Here is an 18,254-nt window from a genome sequence, read left to right on the forward strand (position 1 = left end):
CTCATGATTAAGCCTTTTGAGGTTCTCTCGTTTCAGATGTCAAGGCAGCACATAATCTTAGTTTCAAGCCTCAAACCATAAGCTATGTCTCAGAAATTTTGATATGTAGTGCTTTCTATGTATTTTATAAATGCTGTTATAATTGACTTTTTAAGATTTATTTAGTTTTTTATATATATGTGTGCACATATATATATATATATACACATATACATACACACATATATGTATGTATGTTTTCCACACATGAAACATTTTAGAGCAATTTTTTTTTTGCATTTTTTAATAACTAAATTTGTTTTATTATGGTCACTAAATGTGGTGATGTTGAATTTTGGGAATTTTCTTCCTTTGTGTCATAATCAATTTTTGTGAGTGTTCTATTTGTATTTTAAAAGGATAGAAATTTTTTTGTTTGTTTGATGGGTATAAACTTCTGTACATATTAGTTCAAATTTATTAAGTTGTTTGAATCTTTTAAATTATTTCTTATTTTTGACTTTTAGTGCGCCAATTACTGAGAATCATCTTAGAAACTCCAGCTTATAACCTAACTTTCAGTGGTTCCGTATTTGCCTGATGGGTCTTATTTTTATCTTTTACCTTTAACCTTTTTGAATCTATTTATTTTTAATCTATCTCTTTTTAAGACATGTTGCTCAGTTTTGTTCTGTTATCCAGCCTGAACATTTATGTCTTTTGATTGGTGAATATTTACTATAATTTGTATTCTACTAGGACTTATTTCTGCTATATAATTCTGTGTGTTCTATTATCATTGTTTCTTTATTTTCTTTCTTCTTTATTCCCTAGTATATCAGATATCTCTTGTGCCCTGCATAACTCATCCTATCTCTTACTCTAGTCTTTCCCACAGTGATCAACTTTTTGTGGGTATAACTTGACAGCACTTTGCCTGGTCTGCATTTCTTATCTCTTGCTTCTTCCTTTCTACCCCAAAGGTTATCTGATGCAACAGCAGGACAAGGGCAGTTTATTCAAGGGCAATTTGGAAGTGGAAGTTTGTAACCCATGGGACAACAGGCTTCCTTCTTCCAGTGCTCGGAAAGACAATTGTGAGGAACATTTTCCACAGCTCTCTAATGCACCTGTGTGTTGGTTTTCCCTCCTTTCCTTCCCTGTTTCATTCACCCTGGCTACTCCTCCTGCTCACTGGGACCACTTCCCAAAATCAACTATCTCCATGTAAGCTCTTGTCTCAGATTCTGCTTTTTCAGGGATATCTAGGCTAAGACTCCTATATTCCTCAGAAATACAAATTTTCTTCAGCTGGCTTGAAAGTTATATGTTAGGTAGCTTTATTTTTCCTTGATACTTGGCTTATTAAAATAGGTGCTGTTATCATCAATCTCATGAGCTAATAATATCTACAACTGCCCTCTGTCCCCTACAAAAAGCAGGCTATTTATTAATAGCATGTATTCACTTTTCTCTGGTCACTCTGTTTTTGGCCATTTTGGTATCACAAAGAATTTTAGTTTGGAATTATATTAATTAGATAGATCTTGTTTCTTTTCCTGATCCTTGCATTTTAATATGAAGTCAATCAAACTTTACTTCCTTTGTGTCTCATAGCATCCTCCAAGATCTATTTCTCTTCCTACTGGAAATACTTGTCCAATGGTATATTTAAAGAGAATCTTATAAATTTTCTCAACCTTGCATCACTAAGAATATCATAAAACACCAAGTTCAAAGATGTTTTCCTATAAGGCTTTGTGTTAACCAGTAACACAAATATTACTCTATTATCTTCTTCCATCTAGGATTGCTATTGAGAAGTTCAATAATAATCATCAACACTCACAGAATGCTTACTATGGGCAAGGGAGTGTTCTATTAATTTACAAATATTAACTCATTTAATGTCCACAATGGCAATTTCATTCTTGTTCCTTTGTAATTATAATCCTCCATTCCATTCTTTCCCCAATCCCCATTTTGAAAGCTTGTAAAATTTTTCTTTTCTCCTTAATGATCTTAAATGTTAGTATATTGTGCCTAGGTGTAATTTTCTTTTCTTGTCTATTCTATTTTACCAGCTGATGAGTCCTTTTAATCTAAGGTCTTATATATTTCTTTAATTCTGAAAAATTCTTATGCACTATCTCCTCAAATATTTCCTTTCCTCTATGTATTTATTCCATCCTCTTAAGACTCCTATTATACAGATCTTGATGTGTTGTTTTTTTTTTAACTTCTCTCCTCTGTAACTTTTATCTTTCCCTTTATATTTTCATACCTGCTGCTTCCTGGGAGAGTTCCCTATCTGAACATATAGTTCACTAATTCATCTTCAGATATATTGAGCTCTTTTATTTTAACTGTTATATTTTGATGCCTAGTTTTGTTTGCTAATTTATTCTTATGATTTGTGTCTCTTTCATATTCCTAATAATCTCCCTTATTTCCTTGATAATTTTTGTTATGCTTTAAAAACTTTTTGCTTTACCTGGTACACTAATAGTGCTTCATCTAGTACAGATTGTTCAGTTTATCTTCTTTCATGGTATTTGTACCTCAAAGAAGTGCTACTTTGGCTGGCAACTTATCCAGGCTGAAGCAGCAAAAACCTAGGCCCCACCTACACCCATTAGAGTATATTTGGCATTGGGGAGGGAATGCTCCTCAAGGAAGAATGTCTCTGGTGTTAGAATTCACCCTTATCACTCTGCTTGGTCTCCATACCATGGCCAGATAGCCTGCTTTGAAATCTTCCTGCAGCTTGGCCAATGAAACTACTCTTTGTCAAAAGCTGCCTTTCTGAATCTCAATCACCCATCCCACCCAGTTTTAAGAGAGAGAGAAGACAGAAGACTTAGGAGCTGGCCTCCCACAAGTGTGTTTCATTGCTCTCCACCCAAGCGGGAGCACTCTTCCAGCTCCTCCCAGCTGGCTCTGATGCAGAGCACAGGATGGCCCTTTGCTCCAGGCTGTCATCCCCCTCACACCTGGGCCTAATACCCTCTGTCGCCTCAGGAGATTCTCACAGTTTCCATGTCAGGTTCTCACATTCCTCAACCTTTTTCTCTCCCTTTTGGCATCCCCAGGGGTTAGTTAGGGGAAAGTTAGCACCTAGGGCCAGTTCACTCTCTTGACAGGACCAGCTAATTACTTTCTGGAAACTCCTAACGGTATCCCAGTCCTCACTTATGAAATGTGCCTAAGAAAACATTTCTGCCCAGAAATATGCTAGGCTGAGTCTTTCACCCAGAAAGTTTTAGCTCTGCAATAATAGAAGAGGGTATTTCACAGACTTGGGTTGGTAGTTTTGTGCCAAGATATGTGGCTTTTAGAAAGAACATAGCTAGGGCAAGACAGCATGGCCAGTCTCGACAAGTTAATATACCTCAGCCATATGTGCTGGCCCCCAGTAACCCTGTAGAGAATTTCTCATTCATTCCCTCTTTCTTTCCTTCTTTTCTCCTCTCTCTCTCTCTCTCTCTCTCTCTCTGCATGGGAAATAATCAGAAGCTGTTTGCACACAGCAATGTGAATCCACACAGTGAGTGGGGCACAGGTAAAAGCCGATTTGCAGCAGGAAGTTTGGTGGAAGGGCAAAGAAAAACAGTTCCCTCCATGGTCAGAGGATTATGTCTAGACAAGGATGACTGATTTGACTCTGAAATTAAAATGTTGCAAATCAAGTTTTCCAAAAACAAAGAGTGATTTTTATAAGCAAATGACTATATGGTTCTTCTTTGCTCTTCTAATTATAATGACCCCTCTAATTTCTATGACTAATGTACTTCTTGCCAGAAGCAAGCCAAATAATTGAGTAGAAATAAGATGGTCAAATTAGTTACTCCAAATTACCTGTAATCTATGGAAGAAAAAAAAATTACCAGAAATCTACAGCCAATTTTTATTTTCTCCCAAAGTGAAAATGTGCGGGGAACTATTCAGAAAATGTTATTTTATTTGCATTCTACATTTATGTAAATCCAAAAGAATAAATGGTTTTCAATGACATCATCCTCCCTCCTTTGTAAGTAGATAATAACTGACGGGTACACTTTCCAAAAGAAGGATTTCACCAAATAAGGGGCTTTGCGAATGCAAATGCACAAAGCAGCACACAGGATGAATAGAAAAATAAATTTACCCCCAAAAGGGAAAGAGTATACCTAAGTAACTGCTTCTTAGGAATAATAATGTCATTCATTTGCTTCAGGTTTTCTTGTTCAGATATTCCCAATGTATTTAATAAAGAAGAATGGTTTTCAACTTCCTGTCCAACTAATAAATTTGAAATGGGAATGAAGAGAGGCCAATAATCCTGACTTTGATAAGAGCCCCACCTAGTATCTCTCCTTGTCCCCCGTCTAGACTCTTCCACAATCCACAGGGAAAATAGAATTGTTCACCTATAACTCATAATGTGAATCTTCTTGGGCTTCAGAATGCCCCAAATAGCAGGGACAGCTCCGGGAGCCGACTGCAGATCAAGGAATTGTCTGTCAAGACAGAATAAACACTAGGCACTGTTTATGCTAATGGGAGCAATTTTCCTAGAGTTACACAGAACTAGAATCCAAACCTTTATGAGCAGTTTGGCAATAACAATATATTGATTTGTCTTTCCTTTTTGCAATCATATATACCCATGTCTCCCTCTTCTTGACAAAACAGCCATACCCCAAATTTAGTAACCTCAGCTCCTCCTTCTGGGTTACATTCCACTGCATTTTTATTTGAATGCACCTTCATTTCTAAACTCTAATCTGTCCACTTACATCATTTCATCTCTATTTTGCCCACAACCTCCTTATCTTCTGCAAACTAGTGTCCCTTCCTCCTCCTTCCCCACACCTCCACACACATGTACAGACTTAAGCTCATTGCACTGAAACACTCAGAGGTCACTAGAGATTTCTCTGCAATAGAATGTAATGACAATTACTTCATCCTCTTTTGCACTGATCTATCCGCAATATTTGATACTGTTAAATACACACCATACTTTCTGAAATGATATCTGCCATTTAGTAAGAGTTAATTATAGTATTAATTTTGCGCACCTTAATCTTTGCATATTTCAAATGATCACATAAAGTAAAAACCATTATTATCATAGTTTAAAAAATAAGGTAGTGGGGGCCTAAAGGGGTTAAGTAACTGCTCGAGGTTCCCCAGCAGTACAGAAAGGATTCAACTCTAGGTGGTGTTGACTCTAAGCCCATGCTGTGCCTACCATAATGATACTACATCACGCAATATGCTTTTGCCCCTTCACATTTAGGACCCCATTTTCTTCTGGATCCTTTTCTGCTACCCCCTTAATTTTAGCCATTTTCTGGCCCCATTCTTGGCCCCCTGCTCTTCTTCCTCTCCACTCTGCTTCAGGCTTTTTCTAGAGTTGTATTAGTCAACTCAGGCTGCCATAACAAAATACCATAGTCTGGGTGGCTTAATCAACATGCATTCATTTTCTCACAGTTCTGGAGGCTGTAAGTCTGAAATCAGAGTGCCAGTAGGGTCAGGGTGAGGACTTCGCAGCTCAAGACTATCACCTTCTCACTGTGTTCTCACATTGCCTTTCCCTTGCCATGTGTGCATGGAGAGAGAGCACACGCATGCTCTGGTGTCTCTTCCTTTTCTTCTAAGGCCACCAATCCTGTGGACCCCACCCTTATGGTCTCATTTAACTTTATTATCTCTTAAAAGCCCTATCTCCAAATACAGTTACTTTGCAGGTAGGGCAGAGCCTCAACATATGGATTTGAGGAGAATACAATTCAGTCCTTGGCAAGTCATGACTTAAGATATCCTCTTCTCCTTTAATTCAATCCCCTTCTCCATATTTCTAATTTCCTATTACACCTCTCCCCTCGAATCTTCCACCATTGCTTCAAATTTAACATGTCCATAATTCAGTCTCTCATTTTCTCTGTTACAGAAATGTCAGCACTCTTCTTTCACTGCAGGGTTAAAAACTTGGAGTAATTTTTGAATTGTCTCTCTCTCTTTCAATCCCAGTAGCTGTTATTTCCCAAGAACTATTAATTTGTCCTTCAAAGTGTGTCTCATAGTCATCCCCTCCTTTCTTCATATACCTTGGTCACATCCTTATCCCCTGTATCAGTTAGTATTGCTGTATAACAAAATACCCCAAAGCTCAATCTTAATACAATTATTTAGTATCAACCATGTGTCTGTGGGGTGGCTGGGGGTTAGCTGATCTAGGCTGGGCTTAGCTGGAGCTCAATCGCTCCCCAGCTCTCTCCTCACAGGCTAGCTAAGGCATGTTCTTCTCTTGGTGATGGCAGGAGCAAGCCCAATCACACAAGTCTTTTCAAGTTTTGTTCACATTATGCCCACCAACATTCTATCAGCCAAAGCAAGTCACATGGCCAAGTCCAGAGCCAATGGGTGGAAGGTGTAGAGAGGGAGGGAGAGGGAGTGAATGCTTAGAACAGTAATTTAACCTACTTCATCCTCTTCTTCATATATTATGGCACTTTTGATGACTGTAGTATCATCCTTTTCCAATGTTTCCTGTGCACAATTCCCAGATTAATTTTTCCTAAACACCACTTTTATCATGTCATTCATCTGCTCTAAAATCATGAATGGGTCACTATTTCCAACTATACTGTATCTAAAGTATTTTTCCTGTCTTTAAAAACCCTTCATATTTTGACCATTCTCCATTTCCTCAACATACATTCTCCACTCTAATCAAGCCAGACTCTTCAACATTTCATGAATATCCTTTATCAACTCTCATTTTGGTACCTTTGCTCTTACAGTTCCTTTTGCCCCAAATGTTCCCTTCTCTCCCTAGTCCTAATTCCATCTCCTCCACAAAATTTCCCTAGGTAATTTTTCCTAACTATATCCCTTTTATGCTATTGAATCAATGTGCTACCTCTCCCAGGAGAAGATTTGTTGTTCATTTATTCATTTGACAAAGTTTTATTTGGTATTTACTGGTGCCAGCAGAGTACTAAATGTTGATGATCACACAGTGAAAAGGACCCAGTCTGTGACCACACACTGGTTAACAATCTCTTGGAGAAGATTACAGTATAATAGTGCTGCATAGGGATGAACAGTTAGTACACAGGAGGGGATTTAATTCTGTTTTAGGGGACTATGGGAAGATGTTTGGAGAACAAGTTGTCTATGGTTAAATTTGTGTGATGAGTGAGAGTTATTCAGGTAAAAAGGGATTAATAGAAAGTATTCAGGGTAGAAAGAACTAAGTCAAGAAATAAAGAGGCAGCATGTTTGGAGAGCTGCCCATAATTCAGTATGGCTGGAGCATTCAGTGTGAGACAGAGCGAGAAGGAGGTAAAGCTGGAGAAGAAAGCCTTGTATGGGAAATTTGAAACTCACATTGAAGGCATCAAGACTCTAGCTAGCATGTTTAAGCAGGGGCATGACATGATCTGATTAGTGTTTTGAAAGATCACACACAATGGATCGAGGGAGTCGAGAAGAGAAGCAAGGAGATAAGTTCAGGAGGCTGTTATCATAATCCGGAAGAGAGATGTGTGTGGGTCAAAGTAAGGTAGTAGAGAAAAGGAGATTATTTCAGAGATATTTGGAAGTGAATTTAATAGGACTTGGCTATTAAATGAAATACAGGTGTGAGAGAGAAAAGAGTCAAGGCTATGCCCAGGTTTCTGGTCTAGGCAAAGTAAATAGTGGTGCTGGTAATTTGTGGAGCCTAAGAGGAAGAGGAGGACAAGTGGAGACTAGAGGAGGATGGGATGAACGCATAGATGATGTCGGGGTAGAGAATTCACACTTGGATGCTAATTAAAGAATAATACTAGTTTCAGATAGTACCAAGCAGGCAGGTAAGAAGGATCTTTTAGCACCCCTGAAATCACTTTATATAGGTGGACACCTCTACTGAAACACCTCTCATGAGGGTAGGTTCAAGCCAAAATGGTCCCAGGAGGAGTGCTACAGTTCGATGTTGTCTGAGATCCAGATTGGCCCAGGAGTAGTTACCACAGGTAGGGCACAAAATTGCAGAAGATAAGACCATGGGTCTCTGAATTCTCTCCTCATCGGATTTATTTAATTAATTTATTTATTTCAAGATATTATGAGGCTACAAACATTTTGGTTACATTTTATGTCTTTGCCTCACCCAAGTTTAGATTAATGATAATTGCAACAATTCCTCATTCCACCATATCCATTGGTGGGGTTCCAAAGAGATACAGCTCATCCCTACTCATTTGATGATGCCAAACTAAAAGTGCTCTACTAAGCAAGAAACAAAAGAATTAAGTCCAAAAAAGTTAAATTTGGTTTTGCATTTTAAAAAATTATAAATTCTTTTTGAGAAAACTTAAATTAATATTTATTTTCTACATCTTGAGAAATAAAATTTCCTTTGCTGGAAAAACAAAAATATGTTGGATATTAAAAATGAAAGCAGACTTACAGAGTTTTTATATTAATATCAGTGATATTGGAAGTTTACCTCAAAAGAAAACAGTGCCCATAGGAACGACAGTTACATTCTCAAGGGAGAGAACTGTGTCCTGACTTGACTGTGTGCACTGTGTTCGATTACTGGGTAGGTCAGCGACTCATGGCCATTAGCAGTACAAAAGGCTATGGGATTACCTACCATCCACAAGGTAGGATTCTTCTCTCTGCTATGTACATAAAGACTCTGTTCAGTCTAGTTTTAAAAGTCTTAAGCTTAGAGGCTTTAATCACCTTCTTTAGAAGACTCTTCCCTACTATCATAGGAAGTATGTCCTTAAGGGAAATTCACCGATGCTTAACCCATATTTTACTTGTTATAATTTCCCATTACCTTAATTAATACCTTTCTCTGAGCCTTTCCTTGTGACTCATCCACCACCATGCATCACATCTTCCTCTGCAGTGTTTTTGCCATTCAGATTCCTTGCATGTGGACAGTTAGCCTGCTTCTTTAGTCAGTCTTAATAGTTAGGAAATGTTTAAGCCTGTAGTACTAATAAATCAACTCAATGTATAATTAGAGGCTTAACTCTGTGAAGAGAAGATGTAACCCATTTGTTAATAATATCACTTAGCTCTTTTGAAAACATTCTTGCCTAAAATAACTGAGTCAAATTAGGAACCAACCTTAAACAAAATGTCAAAATAATGACCTTCTGGGACATTATGAGCCCAATTCCTTCATCGAGAGTACAGAGCTAAGAATGCTCTGTAGCTTTCTGGCAGTTATTTCAAAGGCAAGTTGACTCTTACCTTCTGCAAAGTTGATTAATATTCAGATTTAATTAACATCACCAATGTAGTAGATGCTTTCATTTAATCCCCTACATTATACTCATTTTATAGATGACTACACCAAGGCTAAGAGAAGTTAAGTAACATGCCCAACACCACACAGTAGAAAGTGACAGATGCAGGATGTGTACCCAGGTCTTCTGACTCCAATCTTGAGCTCTTGAAATGTCACACACTGGACTGTTGGACAATACGATGATTACTCGTGGGCTTGAGTCTCTCTACCATACCACAAGGCCTTGGCAAATACCTGCTTGGTGTTTTCTATTGCACCATAAAGCATATAGACACAAGAACAGGCATGTCCGTGGATATATAAGAGCAACAGAATTCATATTCTCCACCTTGTGGCAACCCATGCGTCCCCACTCAATTCACTTCATACTACCCCTTCTAAGTTGGTTGTTCTGAGTTCTCTCCCCATCACCATTTCTGGGCTCAGCCTTTCTTGAGGTCAAGAAGACGGAGAACACACCCACTTCTTCACGTGGGGCAGAGCAGATTATTTCTTCTCTACCTACCCCATGTGTAACCCATAACTCCCAGAAAACTATCTCTATCTCCTGCTTCTCTGAGTGCCAGTAGAGTGGAGATTTGTTCACCTCAGCCTTCTTCACATAAGTCAAGAGGAAAAAAGGGTAGGGTTCTGGGAGCTCTTCTCCTGAAACTCACTTTGGTCTGGGGTGGAGGCTCACAGGGCGGTGCTGTTGCTTCTCCCTTAGGTTTCACAGTAAAGTGCTTGGATTTAGACCCAGGGGTACACAACTCTGACTCACCAAGCTCGTGTGCCCCGTGGTAAGGTGGGGAGGGATTGGAGCAGGCCTAACCAGGAAACACTAGTCTTTGCCTGGGCACCAGCAACCAGATAGGCTATAGGGTCTGTCCCAATTCAGATAAATTCTTTCTTATCAAACAACCCTCCAAAAAGATTCACCTGGGAAAAAAACTCATAGATAATTTCACATTCAAATATTAATTATAGAAACAGTGGAGTTGTATCTTACGATACGGATTAATTTCTAATGCAAAAAGTACATATACAGTAGTCCCCTCTTAGCTGTAGCTTCACTTTTCAAGGTTTCAGTTACCTGCAGTCCAAAAATATTAAATTAAAAATTCCAGAAATAGACAATTCATAAGTTTTAAATTGCACAGTTCTGAGTAGCATGATGAAATCTCATGCTGTCCTGCTATGTCCCACCCGAGACACGAATCATCCCTTTGTCCAGTGTATCCAAGCTGTATACACTACCCGCCTGTGACTCACTTAGTAGCCATCTCAGTTATCAGATGGAATGTCACGGTATCGCACTGCTTATGTTCAAGGAACTCCTATTTTACTTTTATTACAGTATATTGTTATAATTGTTCTATCCTATTAGTTATCATTGCTAATCTCTCACTCTGCCTAATTTATAAACTTATAAATGTTATCATTGTTATGCGTGTATAGGAAAAAACAGTATATATAGGTACGCTTGGTGGTTTCAGTCATCCACCGGGGGTCTTGGAACTTATCCCCTGTGGACAAGGAGGAACTACTATAGTCAAAATTGGCTATTAAAATACCTTCAGGAGCCCCACATTGGAGAACAACAGTTCCAATATAGATTTTCCTTCCATCTTTGGATCATATTTCAATTTCTTTAATATACTATCCAGATGAAGTAGTTGGCTTACATCCAGGGACCTTGTTATGTGAAAAATACATATCTTTAAAAGCTGGAATCACACTTGATGTGGCAAGACTCCAGAATTATGAGGGGCATAAAAGCTGTGAGGCAACCTAAAGGAAGAACAAAATTTATGGTTCCATCTGATGCTTTACTCCGAGGCCTACATCAGAGAAGAGAATGACAAGTGGAATTGCTGCTTCTCCCCATCCCTTTCTCTCAGTATATTTATTTTTGTCCTGAGTATGTGGAGCTGCCTTCTCTTTAGTTAAATGCATACATGATGCAATTTCCCTACATATAATGTAGGTTCACATTATTGTGGATCACCAAGACATCATATTAGGGTAATCCCAACAACATAACAATGTTAACAACCAATATTCAAACACATTGTGGTGATGGAAATCCTAAAATTTTATTTTTTTACTATTTGTAAGGTAGCAAAAACTATAGTGATGTGGGAGATCTGGAATCATGACTGGAGTATGGCTGGAATTGTGGTTCCCTCAGGACCACAGTACTGGGATTCTATCGATATGCAGGTAGATGTACGAATTGTGTTAGTCTACTCCCATAAGATTTCCATAGCATTGGTTTGTAGCTGTTTTATATTTGTTGACGTTTACATGATTAATTAAAATTGATAGTCAGTTTTAAATTAACATGTGTCCTTACAATTCCCAAATCCTGAAGTTTTTATTTATAAGTCTGGAGGATTGGGAAAGGGAAGTGAGGATGAGAAAGAAGGGAGAGAAATGGAACCAAGATTTACTGGATGTTTCATACATATTTGAGAAGCTTAGTTGAGATATTCCATATATTCTTTACCTATCAGTTTTGTATTATTTGGCCCATTTTATAGATCAGGTGCCCCCAGAAGTTTTTTCCAAACATAGAAAGTGGCTAAGCTCAAAATCAAACACAAGTCTCTCTGACTACAAAGCCTGCCACTGAAAGCAAAGGAAGGAAGCTCCACTTTGCTTCCTCATAGAGATGTTGGAAAAAAATGACCAAAGAATGATTGCAACATGTTTTGCAAAGTGTAACATGCTAATGAAGAAATGATCGTATGGACCTGCTCCATAGGACTCATACCGATGATGAACTTTAAGACTCACTAAACCAGTTTTCCGTTGAGTAATTCCTTCTCCTGTCACTCTCCTAAATATGCAACGTCATCTCATATGTATTATAACCTGAGAAGTTGATAGCTAGTTGTAATGCCACTATTGCTTAGATAAGTGATGTTTAAAATTAAATTTAATAATTTTTTAATGAAGAGATCATTCTATACAGTTAAATAAAATTTCAAAAGAGCATGAAATGTGACATACACTACCTCAGTCAGGTGATCAAGGTCCACATCAAAAATAGTAAGTCATGTTGATAGTATCCTTGATATTATGTGATGAAAATGGCACTTTACCTCTGAGGTCCTCTACCCAAACATATAAACCCAGTTCTCCAAAATACAAATACCCCTCAAAACTATCAAGGTTATCAAAAACCAAGAAAGTCTGAGAAATCATCATAGTCAAGAGAAGCCCAAGGAAACATGATGACTAAATGTAATGTGGTATCCTGGAGGAAAACTGGAACAGAAAAAGGACATTAGGGAAAAACTAAGAAAATTTGAATAATGTATGGACTTTAATAATAATGATTGATATTGGTTCATTAATTGTGGGAAACTAGCTGTGGAATATATGGGAGTCTCTGAAATAGCTTCAAATTTTTTTTTAAATATAAAATTATTCTAAAAAAGAAAGTTTATTAAAAAATAACTAGAACAAAAGAGCATGTATATAGGATTTTGCTTTGAACAAACTCCTTAAAATGTGTATTCTTCTTTCCCTGTTCTCATGTTTCTTCAAAAATCTGAAGGACAGGGCAAGACAGAATTCTTTTAAATTCATATGAAATGTGTTTATGAAGGGAAAGTGTAATAAATTAGCCTTATCCCATCTTGCCTTCATAAATAGAGATTAAGAAACTCAGGGCTATTATCCTTTAGGTTTGTTATTAATTATGATCTTTAAAAAGCAATTTAAATTTGTAAAATAGATAAAATTCTACCTAACAGGAGGCTTATAAAATTTAATTAAATGAAATAGATAAATAGTGCATAAAAAGAATTACTTTAGAGCTAACATTCTCATATCAGAGCTTTTTAAAATAATCAATGTTAATCCATTTCCAATGCTGACCAGAAGATTTGACTTTCCTGCCAACAAAGAGGCCTTTAATGATTTTATTCCTTTGTTGGATTTTCGTTTTTTTCTTTGTTGGATTTTCTTTACACAAATGAGCACACACTTAAACTTCACTTAAATAACAGGACATGCTGACACAAGTCGGGGGCAGAATTGCACAGACAGCCCACACCCTGGCTCCTGCTTAGTTCTTAAAATCCAGGACGCAGTGTGACCCAGCTGCGCAAGTCACTGTTTCATGAATCAGCCCCCTCCATATGACATGACAGAAAATGTCCTTGGCAACCTGGCCATGCTATTCTAATGTGAGAGAAGTGATTTGCCTATAGAGAAGGCATAAAGGCCACCACACGTAAAGACTTGCTCTTCCCAGGAACATGGGGAATTTTGCTTTGCTTGGAATCAGCCCAGAATTCAGAATTAATTTAACTATAGCTTGCTTTTCTAATACCACAAAATGCATGCTTTTCATAAGACCCTAGGTCCTGGCTTTCCTATTTTTATGTGCTTTGCCTCTGCTCACCATCCCAGAGCCCTCAGCATTAACCACACCATTGCTTGATCTCATCGGGTAACAAACGTGAGGTAGGGTAAGACAATTCAGTCACTGGTGTATGTGTAGAAACAACCCCACGTGTAATCAGAAGGAGTCACAGACAGGGCGACTACAGGTTATGAAAGGAGACCTGATGGGGTCTCTGTCAGAAACTAGACAGTCAGGGTGACATGTGGTCATCACTTCTCTGTTGGTGGTGTTCTTACGATTTCTGCTAGTGGTGCCTAATTCAGGAGAACCTCACCCGAAAGGAGCAATAGGAGACAGGCAGGCTATTCTTCCGTGGAACCTGCTGGGTTCAGGCCCTGGTCCAAGGTCATTTCCAAGGGCTTTTTTCCTTCCTTTAGGTAGGCCCCAAGAGGCCCTAAGAACTCATGGTGATTAAGACTTATGACTTATGGTAGCTACTGATAAGAATTTTATGGAATATAATTTCACTAAGCTCTATGTGACTTGAAAGTTGTAAGACAAATTCCATAATCTGTATTCCTTTTCTCTTTAATACTGCCCCTACTGTATTTCTACAGATTTCTCTCTCTCTCCTCATCTCCAAGACTGGCTGTGAGCAAATCATATACTCCCTAATTTCTTGCTAACTGTACAGACATGCACACCATTTCTGCTTTAGAAGTTTAAACTAAGTTTATTACTATAGGAATGCTGACAACAGAAAAGAATATAATAAGGATGGAGGAAGTTGTAAAAGCCTAAAAAATTATATAAAATTCTTCTAGTCATAGTAACTAATGTAAAGTTGTGGGATGACACCTTTTGGTTTTCAGTTCTTATTCATAAGAGTGAAGTTCAGAATAAATAATAAAGAAAAATATTGATTGGGTTTCTATCTGTGGGTAATATTTATTTTTCAGGAACTTTCAAATGTGTGTTGCGAAATTCAGTGGGCATTTTGACAACACAGGAGTCACTCCTCATGAACGTATTGTTGGAATAATTATATCTCTACCCAGAATTCTCTGAGTAGTAAGCAACTAATCAATCAATATCCTGAAAAAAAAAAAAGAGTTTGACTTTAAGTTTTATTTCTGTCATTTGACTCATGAGAGTAACTAATTAGAATTTTATTGAATATAAACATGACTCTGAAACACATTTACAAGCCTCTGTGGCTTGGTTTCTAATTTCATTATCACTTTTCTCAGCCATGTTGTTTGGACTCAATACTAGTCCAGGATTTCCTCCTTCACTCAATCTTCAGATCCAAAGGATCATCTAAAAGAGTTTAGGCTTGGCCGGGCATGGTGGCTCACTCCTGTAATCCTAGCACTCTGGGAGGCTGAGGTGGGTGGATTGTTTGAGCTCAGGAGTTTGAGACCAGCCTGAGCAAGAGCGAGACCCCGTCTCTACTAAAAAAAACAGAAAGAAATTATATGGACAGCTAAAAATATATATAGAAAAAATTAGCCAGCATGGTGGCACATGCCTGTAGTCCCAGCTACTCGGGAGGCTGAGGCAGGAGGATCGCTTGAGCCCAGGACTTTGAGGTTGCTGTGAGCTAGGCTGATGCCATGGCACTCTAGCCTGGGCAACAGAGTGAGACTCTGTCTCAAAAAAAAAAAAAAAAGTTTAGGCTTATGTTCCATAAAGTCACCAGAAAAGTTTATTAATTTTTAATGCAAAGTATTTATACTAACAAAGTTAAATTTTTTTCCTCTAGATTTCTACTTCAGAAAGCAGCTAAGGACAAGCAGTGGGATTGATGACCATGGAGCTAGGAAACAAAGAAAAGAGAATATTTTTAAGTTGAGATAGACTGCTGAAATTTCCTCTTATCATTATGCCACCACAGAATCACATCCACCCAGGAGCCTAAATATTCCTGTCATAAGTCTAGGTGCCCTTAGTGGGAGGAAATACCAAAAAAATTCTTACTTTAAAATTCTAATTTTTCTGGATATCATATGTACCCACATCTTGCAAATTCTATATTTTCACTTCCCATTGCAACCCTTTCACAACATTTGGATGAAGTCTGCATTGTGTTTGACATTCCATTTACCTGACTTCCTACAAAAAGGGAGCATCCATGTATATAATTTACTAATTGCTGTCAGTCCCAATTAGGTAGGACTTGCCATTTTTTTCTCTTTTTTGCTTATTTTCTAGCATTCATCTTATTTTGATCTGTCCTCTATATCCAATTACTATAATATTATACAGGAATAACTCACCACATTTCAAATTTGTATTTATAATATCAGTTGAATGGGTTCCATAGGCACAAACAACAGTAAAATGGTATTATAAGATCACAAAGAAACATCATATAGGATAAAGATTCCTTTGTTTCTCATCCTATATGTGTGAATGGGAGAATTAATATAGGATGACATAATGGCAAAGATCTTGGTATTCTGTATTATATAACAGCAAATGATGGGGTACAATTGAACAAGTCTACCTTGTGGTCAGTCATTACTCACTTGAGCTTTTAATCAGAGGACATTTATTTGTTCTGATTACAGTGCTTACAAAGCTTTAACAGTATAGCAGGCAAGCACCAAGAGAGAAAAAAACAGTATTGTAATTAATATTAAGAAAAATTTTGTAAGTAGTACAGCCTATAAAACATTCTTAAATTTTAAAGGGATCCTGAGATCAACAAATGGTGCTGGGACATGTAGATAGCCACATGAAAAAGAATGGAGTTGGGTCCTTATTTCATACCATCTACAAAAATTCACTCAAAATGGATCACAGACCTAGGTGTAAGAACAATGTTTTCTCAGAAGAAAACATAAGAGTGAATCTCCATGACCTTGGATTAGGCAACGATTTCTAGATGTGACCCAGTAGCACAAGTGATTAAAAAAAAAGTAGATAAATTTGACTTTATCAACATTAAAAACTTTTTGCTTCAATGGACACTATCAAGAAAATAAAAATACAATCCACAGAATGAGAGAAATTATTTCCAAATCATATATCTGACAAGGGACTTGTACAAAGAACATAAAAAGAACACTCATAACTCAACAATAAAAAGATTAATAACCTCATTTTAAAAAGAGCAAAGGATTTGAATATATAGCTCTCTAAAGAAGATATACAAATGTCCAACAAGCACATAAAAGATACACAACATTATTAAGGAAATGCAAATCAAAACCACAATTAAATACCACTTCACACCCACCAGAATGGCTATGATAAAAAGATGAGCAAGGACAAGCACTGGAAAAGGATGTGGAGAAACTGGAACACTCATACATTGCTGATGGGAATGTAAAATGGAGAAGCACTTTAAAAACAGTTTGGCAGTTCCTCAAAAAGTTAAACATAGAGTTACCGTAAAAGCCAGCAATTCCACTCCTACTGGACCCTCTCATACTTACAGCCTAAGAGAAATGGGAACATATGTCCATACAAATTCATAATAGCCACAAAATGGACACTACCCAAAATGTGCACCAACCGATGAATGGATAAACAAAATATGACAAGCCTATAGAATTGTATATATTAGTCATAAAATGAAATGAAGTATTGATATATGCTACAACGTGCATGAACTTTGAAAACATGATGCTAGGGAAAGAAGTCAGACACAAAAGGCCACATATTATATGACTTCATTTATATGAAATGTCCAGAATAGGCAAATCTATAGAGATGGAAAGTAGATTAGTGGTTGCCTGGACCTAGAGGAGGGGGAAGTGAGGAATGACTGCGAATGGGTATCGGGTTTCTTTTTGGAGTGATAGAAATGTTCTGGAATTAATGATGATAATTGCAGGACTGTGAATATACTAAAAACCAGTGAGTTATATACTTTAAAATGGTGAATTTTATGGCATATGAGAGAGGTGTTAGAATTATTCACACTTTAAGGTAAAGAAACTAAGGTTCAGAAAGGCCGAGGACTTAAGATTGGAAGGAGGTGGTGTAGGGCATTATTTAGAACAATGATTCTCCAAATGTGGTTTGCAGGTTAGCAGCATGTGTCACCTGGAAATTTGTTAGAGATGCACATTCTCAGGTTATGCCCCTTCTACTGAGTCAGAACCCCCAGGGCTGGGGCTCAGGAATCTGTGTTTTAACAAGCCCTGCAGGTGATTCTGATGCACACTCAGGTTTGAGAGCCACTGGGTTTGTTACAGCTTTAAAAGCCTAATTGCTCTTCTACTCCCTAGATTTGCAGCCTTTGGCAAGTTTCTTGACCTTTCTGAGCCTCAAATCATTCATCTGGAAAAATGATTCTTCACAGGGTTTTTGTGAGGATTAAATGTTTTTAGCACAGGTAATGTGCTTAGAAGAGGGCTTGCCACTTAAGGACTCAGTCATTATTATGCAACAGTACTGAGCTGATCTGGGAATCAAATGCAGCTCCGCTAACTCAGTGGAATGTCAGCCACATATGTACATGTATTTTTTCTAGTAGCCACATTTTAAAAAGAAAAAGAAAAAGAAAAATTAATTTTAATAACATACTTCAACACAATGCGTCAAAATTATCATGGCAGAATGCAATTGATCTAAAATTTGAGATATTTTCACATTCTCTTTTTTATACCAAGT

Source organism: Eulemur rufifrons, chromosome 29 (genome assembly GCF_041146395.1).
Source record: "Eulemur rufifrons isolate Redbay chromosome 29, OSU_ERuf_1, whole genome shotgun sequence".
Classification (NCBI taxonomy): Eukaryota; Metazoa; Chordata; class Mammalia; order Primates; family Lemuridae; genus Eulemur; species Eulemur rufifrons.